The sequence below is a fragment of the Nicotiana tabacum genome, chromosome 14, assembly GCF_000715075.1.
Source record: "Nicotiana tabacum cultivar K326 chromosome 14, ASM71507v2, whole genome shotgun sequence".
NCBI lineage: Eukaryota > Viridiplantae > Streptophyta > Magnoliopsida > Solanales > Solanaceae > Nicotiana > Nicotiana tabacum.
Window position 1 is genome coordinate 46,842,189 of NC_134093.1, and position 9,603 is coordinate 46,851,791.

A 9,603-nucleotide genomic window follows, 5' to 3' on the forward strand; every position below is an offset into this window, starting at 1 on the left:
CCTTGCTTTCCTCAACCTCATGTGAAAAGTTCTCTCAGGTTCGGGGTCAAAGCTTTGAAGTCTATCTTGGCTTCTGACCCTTCGCATTCAATTAAAGTTCTTGAAAGCAAAGCAACCAATAAGAAATGTTAGGCTTGATGAAATAAACAACTAAAGTAAAAGCTAGGAAGTAGTCAATATTCAAATCCCCGGAAACGGCACCAAAAACTTGTTGCTCCCAAATGCACACGCAAGTACACGTGGTCGTACAAGTAATAAGTAATAAATCGAGTATCGAACCCACAGAGACTTGTGTTAACTACCCACTAGTTTCACCAAAATTATTATTAGTCTAGTCAATCAGAGTTCAAAGGTGTAATTATACTAAGTAATAATTCTGACAAGTAACTAATTTATCAAACAGCAAAATAGTTGTTGTGTATTCAGTCGAGATAAATATTCCAGGGTTGCGATCGATTCACCAATCCTATTGTGTTCTAATCAACTCTCCCTTTCATACAATTCACTCATGGCTGCTAATTAATCGAACAATTGCTCTCGTAGTATTCTCCCGAATTACTACTCACCTATTCAAAATAGATTAATGCCTATATTCCTATGGAATCAATCTAACAAGAATACATTAAGATTACGATATTGTCACGACCCAAAATCCTACCATAGGTATCGTGATGGCACTTCGTCTCTACGACTAGGTAAGCCGATTATAATAACAATTCAAGCCATTATTTTATTGAAATAGATAATCGAATACACATGTCGAAACCAACAACGAAAATATTCAAACAACCTCCCAAGACTGGTAATACTGAGTCATAAACTCTAACTGAATATATGGAATGATCTCGAGGACCAAATGTACAATACTGTTCGAATAAGAAATTAACAGTATAATAAAAATGGAAAGACTCCAAGGGACTGCGACGACCAAGCAGCTCTACCTTGAATACTTGCGATCACACTTTAACTCTATCTGAGTCCGATATCTCCAATACCTGACTCTGCAAAAAGAAATATGCAGAAGTGTAGTATGAGTACATTACAGTCGGTACCCAGTGAGTATCAAGACTAACCTCAGTGGAGTAGTGACGAGGTACAATCAAGACACGCATTAGTCTAATAACCTGTGCAATATAGTATACAAAATATAATAGAAAACAAATAACAATGATGACAACACTAATCAACCAGTGATATACACAGCAGGACAACAAGAATACCATTAATATTGCTCAACAAATAATGAATACAAGTACAACCAATTAATCAAGTCTTTTAAATATAAATCTTTCGCCTATATGCTTTTCAAATAATACTTTCAAATAAATATATTTCGAATATACTCCCTTCAAATAAATATTTTTCAAATATACTTATTTCGTATAAATCTCTTTCAAATATAATTCTTTCAAATAAATATCTTCAAATATAATTCTTTCAAATAAATCTCTTTCAAATATAATTCCTTCAAATAACTATCTTCAAATATAATTCTTTCAAATAAATCTCTTTCAAATATAATTCCTTCAAATAAATATCTTTCGAATATAATTCTTTCGAGTAAAAGTCACCATGCGACACCTCATTTAACTTTCCTGATGTGAGAAATATATTCAATATATCACATCAAATGGCACGGCAATACATTTGTGCACCTGTCTCATTCTCACCCAATGTATATATGTAGACCAAATCAATTGGCACGGCAACACCCTTCGTTCATTTATCTCTTTCTTACCGTGCATACATATAACAGTACCAACTAGGTAGGAGAAATAGAAATAACAATAAAAGAAATAAAGTGGGAGGCATACATCAAGCAACAACGACTACAAGTCACATAGAAACATAGGTGCACAATAACATCTCAAGATAAAGGCCTGAATGAATACAAAACAAAAACATATCACAATATAATGTATGTCTCTTATCCTCGCCTGCACGGAAATACCCTTCGTGCCACGAACATATGATAATACAAAAATAATGGCATAGCGTCACCCTTCGTGCTTTTACTCTCATCCTCACATGATAATATAATTGAAATGGCACGGCATCACCCTTCGTGCTTTACACTCTCAATGGCACGATATCACCCTTCGTGCTTTACACTCTCAATGGAACGACATCACCCTTCGTTCTTTAGACTCTCAAATGGCACGGCATCACCCTTCGTGCTTTACACTCTCCCTCACATGATAATATAATTCAAATGGTACGGCATCACCCTTCGTGCTTTACACTCTCAAATGGCACGGCATCATCCTTCGTGCTTTACTCTCTTCCTTACCAAGCACATGCATATCATTAACAAGCAAGGTAGAAAGCATAAATAACATCAAGGAGAGTGTTTAAACCATAACACAATACAATAATTCATATCACAATTTGCCACTGACCACAACCAAATTCTAAATATGTAGCAAAATTAATAAATTTCTCAACAAATATCCCAAGGCTCCACACAACGTATATAAAATCTCAAAAATAACCACAAGGATGAGAAAATAACTCATCACAGGACAACGCCTTCTTTAATCCAACTTTTTGATAAATAGATAAACGCCTCAATTTAAACTTATTTAATTAATTATTTACTGATGAAAAATCTATAATGTGATTATTTCCAATAAATATCAAATCAACAATACACAGAATTCACATAAAAATTCAAGTGAAAATAACACCAAATTATCATATAAAATACAAATTTGACAAACAAAGAATGAGGCATGACAAATTAAGTATTTACTAAGTTCCAACAATTTTCCAATTTAATACATAAGGGCGTCTACGAATTTCAACCGATATAATTTGCACATATAAACCAAGTACGTACGCGTCACCTCGCGTACATAGTTTTCAATTACACAATTTTCATATAAGACTCAATACCTAAGGGGTAATTCCCCCACTCAAGGTTAGGCAAGATACTTACCTCGTTTCGCAACCAATTTCAAGATTCCAATAAATATTTGCCTCACGAATTCATGTATGAAAGCTTCATATCTAATCATAAACAATTCAACATACTCAACACGAATTGTAGGAATTAATTCCATATGAATTTGCTAAATTTCACAATATAAATCCGAAATTAACTCAAAATTAATAGCGGGGCCCACATTTTGGAACCCGACAAAACTCACAAAATCCGATAATCCATTAAATTATGAGTCCACACATACTAATTTTATCAAATTCCGATATAAGATTGACCTTCAAATCTTCATTTTACATTTTTGGAAGATTTTACAAAAATCTAATTTTTCTTCCATAAATTCACGGATTCATGATGTAAATGAGTATGGAATCATGAAATATAATCAATATAGGATAAGGAATACTTACGCCAATGTTTACCCGTAAAAATCGCCCAAACCGAGCTCCCCAAACTCAAAAATGAGTAAAAATGGCAAAACTCCCTGTTTTATGGGGTTCGGCTGATTCGGGCACCACATGTGGCATGGGGGCGCTGCATGTGGCATTGTTTCCAGTACCTTTAAACATCCCAGCACCAGGGCTAGCGCCTCGCGCTACCCCGGGCGCTGATGGCGACGGAAAATCATTTTTGATGCAGAAATAGGCAAAACTCTCTCATACGATATCCGAATTAAATGATTCTTTTTGCTATGGCTCCAAAATTTCAATACGGATCTAATGCTTCAATCAAAACTGAATTCGGAGCTCATTTGTTTAATGTGATACCACGTATTCTTGAAGAATCAATGTCAAAACATTCTAGGTTCGATGCCGAAACATAGCAAATCAAGTCCGATTGACCTCAAATTTTGCACACAAGTCATAAATGACATAACAGACCTATCAAAATTTTCATAACTGGATTCCAACCCCGATATCGATAAAGTCGACTCCCAGTCAAACTTCCAAATCTTCTATTTCCAACTTTCGTCATTTCAAGCTAAATCAACTACGGACTTCCAAATAAATATCCGGACACACTCCTAAGTCCAAAAGCACTATACGGAGCTATTGAAGTCATAAAATTTTTATTCCGGAGTCGTTTGCTCAAAAGTCTACTCTCTGGTCAACTTTTTTCTTCTAAGCTTCTTAATTAAGAATATTTCTCCCAATTTGATCCCAAATCATCTGAAAACCAAACCCAACCACACATGCAAGTCATAATACGTATTACGAAGTTGTTCGGAACCTTAAGTCGATGTACGGGGCTTAAATTCTTAAAACGACTAGTCGGGTCGTTACGTTCTCCCCCTCTTAAACATACTTTCGTCCTCGAACGTGCCAAGAATTATTCTGAGGATATTAAATTACTGAGGGCATGCTTACACACATAACTTGCGGGTGATTTTACGTCACCGCAAATTTAACATGGATCCGACAAAGCCATCTCAGTTGATGATTACTTCTTTCATACATACTTATAAACTTTAAAAACAATTTCTTACACTCCAGATATTTTTAAAAGTCCTGATTTTCACATCAACGCATGGTATTAGTCTCAACTGGATATAGCAACTCGTGCCTACGCACACATCAACTTTCTTGATAGTATTGAAGTACTTCAAAAAATTTTCGGGGTATTACATTCTCCCCCACTTAGGATCATTCGCCCTTGAATGAAAAGTAGAGTATGCCCTCAAACACATAACATAACTTATCTCTTCTTTCGCACGTCTCAATCCCCAAAATTTTACTAACTCCCAAATTTTTCAGAAATTTCGGCAGAGTCTCCCCTGTAATTGGTCCTATCCACCTGCCAGAGTAACACTAAAATAACTCCTAACAACACATTCACAACCTAACAAAGCACCAGAATGTATATATCAATAACACTAATCTTAGCATTACAAGCATTGCATTATCATAATGATATTAGGACATGAAGCACATCATATGTATGCCCATCACCACATCTCTTGTCTTAATAGATGTTCATAATCGATTACAACATCGCCAATTAACCTCATGTTAACAAAATCTCATTTTAAACTTCCACTTTACTAACAACGAGACACGAGGCATGAAGACCTCATAATTATTTAGCCAAATTAACGAGTCATATTTAACGCCACCTGGGCACTCACCTCGCAGGCTAAAACTCAATAATTACAACACGAATATGGCAAATTGTGCACAGAAAAATTCATACAAGAATTTTCAAATAAGCCTAACAGGCATGACTCCCTATAAGTACTATAGTATAAATTTAATTTCACAAGGGAGAATTTAAACACATAAATTTTTATCACAGGGATCTCGTCCTTATATAACTTCCACCGCGGCTCGTAGCCTGGTTTAAACATATCAAATCATATTAAAATGTGAGGATCTCGTCCTTAGTTCTGAATCACAAGTATTTTGCACATTGTGCCTACAAAAATTTTCCATTTCCTTTTTTCTTCTTTTCAATAAATTCCGTAAACAATCTTCACAACACATAATGAACCCCCATACCAATAGGGCATATTATTCATAAAATTGAAATGAATTATTCCGAAATCACATCAAAACCCACCGTAGAGAGTAATAGAAAGTCACATTTGGACTTATAGTCCTCAATAGGGTACAAAATAAAAATGATATACACGGGCTAACATCATCGAATCTCCTAACAGGGATAAACATATAAGTGGGTCACAAAATTATGAAGCCCACTCATAAGCGAAGCATAATAGGAGGACTCGCCTCAATATTCAGAACCGAATCAAATTAAGGAGAGATATCCCTTTATAACAATTCGTGATCGTACCTGTAACGACATCAGCTGGTGTAGTGGCCTCGGCCACACCATAGTAAACATATCAACGGGCTGGGCCTCCCCCTCTAGGGCACCCTCTACCCGCATGTCCTCCACCCCTAACTGGTTGTGCACGTGGGGTAGTAGCTGCATTGGGGCCCGTAGCCGAATGTTCTGATGAAATCCACCCCTCCCAAGTCCGGGACAATCTCTCATAATGTGCCTAGTATCACCACACTAATAATAACCCCTCTGAGGTCGCGATTGCTAGTACTGAGTCTCTGCTAGATAATTGGAATAACCACTGTAATAATTTCGTGTCGGTGGTGTACTATAAGATATTACTGGATCACCCTGAGTAATTTTATGAGCGGACTGAGCTGACCGACTGCTCGAGCCTCTGCCATAATGGGTCATAGCTGAAGAGTAAAATCCATTGAACCCTCCAGAGTTCTGAGACTTTTTGGCCTCCTTAGACTCCTTCTCGTCACTTCGAACACGTTCTAACATCTTGGCAATCTCTACTACTTGCTGAAATAGAATGTCAATCTGCAACTCTCGATCCATACATATTTTAAAATTATAATCGAGCCCTTTAATGAATCTGTGGACTCGCTCTCTAACTGTAGAAACCAAGATAGGTGCATGACGAGCTAACTCACTGAACCTGATAGCATATTCTGACACTGTCATGGTGCTCTGATGCAACCGTTCAAACTCTATGCGCCACACATCTCGGAGAGTCTGGGGAACAAACTCTTTCAAAAGCATCGCCCAAAATTAAGCCCAAGTTGGTGGTATTGCATCAGCTGCTCTACCTTCTTTATGAACTTGCCACCACTGATACGATGCTCCTGACAGCTGAAATGCAGTAAAGGCAACTTCGCTCACTTCCACAATGCCCATGGTGCGGAGAATACAGTGACATTTTTTTAGAAAACCCTAGGCATCCTCGGTAGATGTGCCACTAAAGGTACATAGACTATACCTCTTAAATCTCTCAAGTCTCTTTTGTTCTTCTTTTGATGCCTCTGGCTGAACCGGAATAACAGGTTGTACCGGTACTTCACTCAGAACCTGACCAACGTGAACCTGTCTGAACTCTTCCCCCAATATGTGAAATATTTAGTGAAACGGAGATCAATCTCGCCTGAGTCAATGTACCAAACATGTTCAGGAACTATGCTAAAGTCTAATGAAGTCTGGGGGTAACAACATGTGCTTTCGGTACTTGTCCCCCAACTGGAGCTATTGGCGGCTCCTGAACTGCTGCTCTAACATATGCTCTAGCTGCGGCACGTGCCCTTCCTCGGCCCCGGCCTCTTGCAACCCTAGCAGAATATGCGGGTGTCTGCTCAGCTGACTTGGTAGCACGTGTCCTCGCCATCTGTGAGGGAATAGAGATACAAAGGCTCAAATTCCAAGATCAACAAATACCGCACGCCAGGAATGGAAGAAGTGAAAATTTCCTAAACAGTTCTGTATTCTCTCGAAGATAAGTACAGATGTCTCTGTACCGATCCACAAGACTCTAATAGACTCGTTCGTGACTCGTAGAACCTATGAACCTAGAGCTCTAATACCAACTTGTCACGACCCAAAATCCCACCACAAGTGTCGTGATGGCACTTCGTCTCTACGACTAGGTAAGCCGACTATAATAACAATTCAAGCCATTTTTTTATTAAAATAGATAATCAAATACACATGTTGAAACCAACAACGGACATATTCAAACAACCTCCCAATAATGGTAATACTGAGTCACGAACTCTAACTGAACACATGGAATAATCTCGAGGACCAAATGTACAATACTGTTCGTATAAAAAATTAACAATACAATAAAAATGGAAAGACTCTAAGGGACTGCGACGACCAAGAAGCTCTACCTTGAATACTTGCGATCACACTTTAACTCTATCCGAGTCCGATATCTCCAATACCTGGCTCTGCAAAAAGAAATGTGCAGAAGTGTAGTATAAGTACACCACAGTCGGTACCCTGTAAGTATCAAAACTAATCTCAGTGGAGTAGTGACGAGGCACAGTCAAGACACGCACTAGTCTAATAACCTGTGCAATATAGTATACAAAATATAATAGAAAACAAATAACAATGATGGCAACACTAATCAGCCAGTGATATACACAGCAGGACAACAAGAACACCATTAATATTGCTCAACAAAGAAATCAATTATATTGCATGAATTAAATTTTCCAAAATTTCCTCCAAAAAGTTGAAAAATCGACCCCGGGCCCGCTTGGTCAAAATCCGAGGTTCGGACCAAAATGCACTTACCCATTCACCCCCGAGCCCGAATATATAATTAGTTGTGGAATCCGACCTCAAATTGAGGTGTAAATCCTCAAATTTCCGAAATCCCTAGTTTCTACCCTAACCCCTAATTCTACCATGAAAACTCTAGATTTTAGGTTGAATTCTTGTAAAATGAAGTAAAAGATTGAAAGAAACGAGTTAAGGAACACTTACCTATGATTTGGTGAAGAAAATGTGTTTGAAAAATCGCCCTAGGCCTCTTATCCTTTTGAAACGAGAAGAAAAATGGCTGGTACAACCAATTAATCAAGTCCTTCAAATATAAATCTTTCGCCTATATGCTTTTCAAATAATACTTTCCAATAAATATACTTCGAATATACTCTCTTCAAATAAATATCTTTCAAATATAATTCTTTCACATAAATCTCTTTCAAATATAATTCTTTCAAATAAATATCTTCAAATATAATTCTTTCAAATAAATCTCTTTCAAATATAATTCCTTCAAATAAATATTTTTCGAATATAATTCTTTCGAGTAAAAGTCACCATGTGACACCTCATTTAACTTTTTTGGTGTGAGAAATATATTCAATATATCAAATCAAATGGCACGACAATGCCTTTGTGCACCTGTCTCATTCTCACCCAATGTATATATGTTGATCAAATCAATTGGCACGGCAACACTCTTCGTACATTTATCTCTTTCTCACTGTGCATACATATAACAGTACCAACTAGGTAGGAGAAACGGCAAAAACAATAAAAGAAATAAAGTGGGAGGCACACATGAAGCAACAACGACTACAAGTCACATAGAAACATAGGTGCACAATAACATCTCAAGATAAAGGCCTGAATGAATACACAACAAAAAGATATCATAATATAATGTATGTATCTTATCCTCGCCTACACGGAAACACCCTTCGTGCCATGAACATATGATAATATAAAAATAATGGCATGTCGTCACCCTTCGTGCTTTTACTCTCATCCTCACGTGATAATATAATTAAAATGGCACGACATCACCCTTCATGCTTTACACTCTCAATGGCACGGCATCACCCTTCGTGCTTTACACTCTCAAATGGCACGGCATCACCCTTCGTGCTTTACACTCTCAAATGGCATGGCATCACCCTTTGTTCTTTACACTTCAAATGGTACGGTATCACCCTTCGTGCTTTACACTCTCAAATGGCACGGCATCACCCTTTTTGCTTTACACTCTTTCTTACCAAGGATATGTATATCGTTAACAAGCAAGGTGGAAAGTATAAATAACATCAAGGAGAGTGCTTAAACCACAACACAATATAACAATTCATATCATAATTTGCCACTGCCCACATCCAAATTTCAAATATGTAGCAGAATCAATAAATTTCTCAACTAATAGCCCAAGGCTCCACACAACGTATATAAAAAATCAAAAACAACCACAAGGATGAGAAAATAACTCATCAGAGGACAACGCCCTCTTTAATCTAACTTTTTGATAAATAGATAAACGCCTCAATTTAAACTTATTTAATTAATTATTTGCTGATGAAAAATCCATAACGTGATTATTTCCAAGAAATATCAAA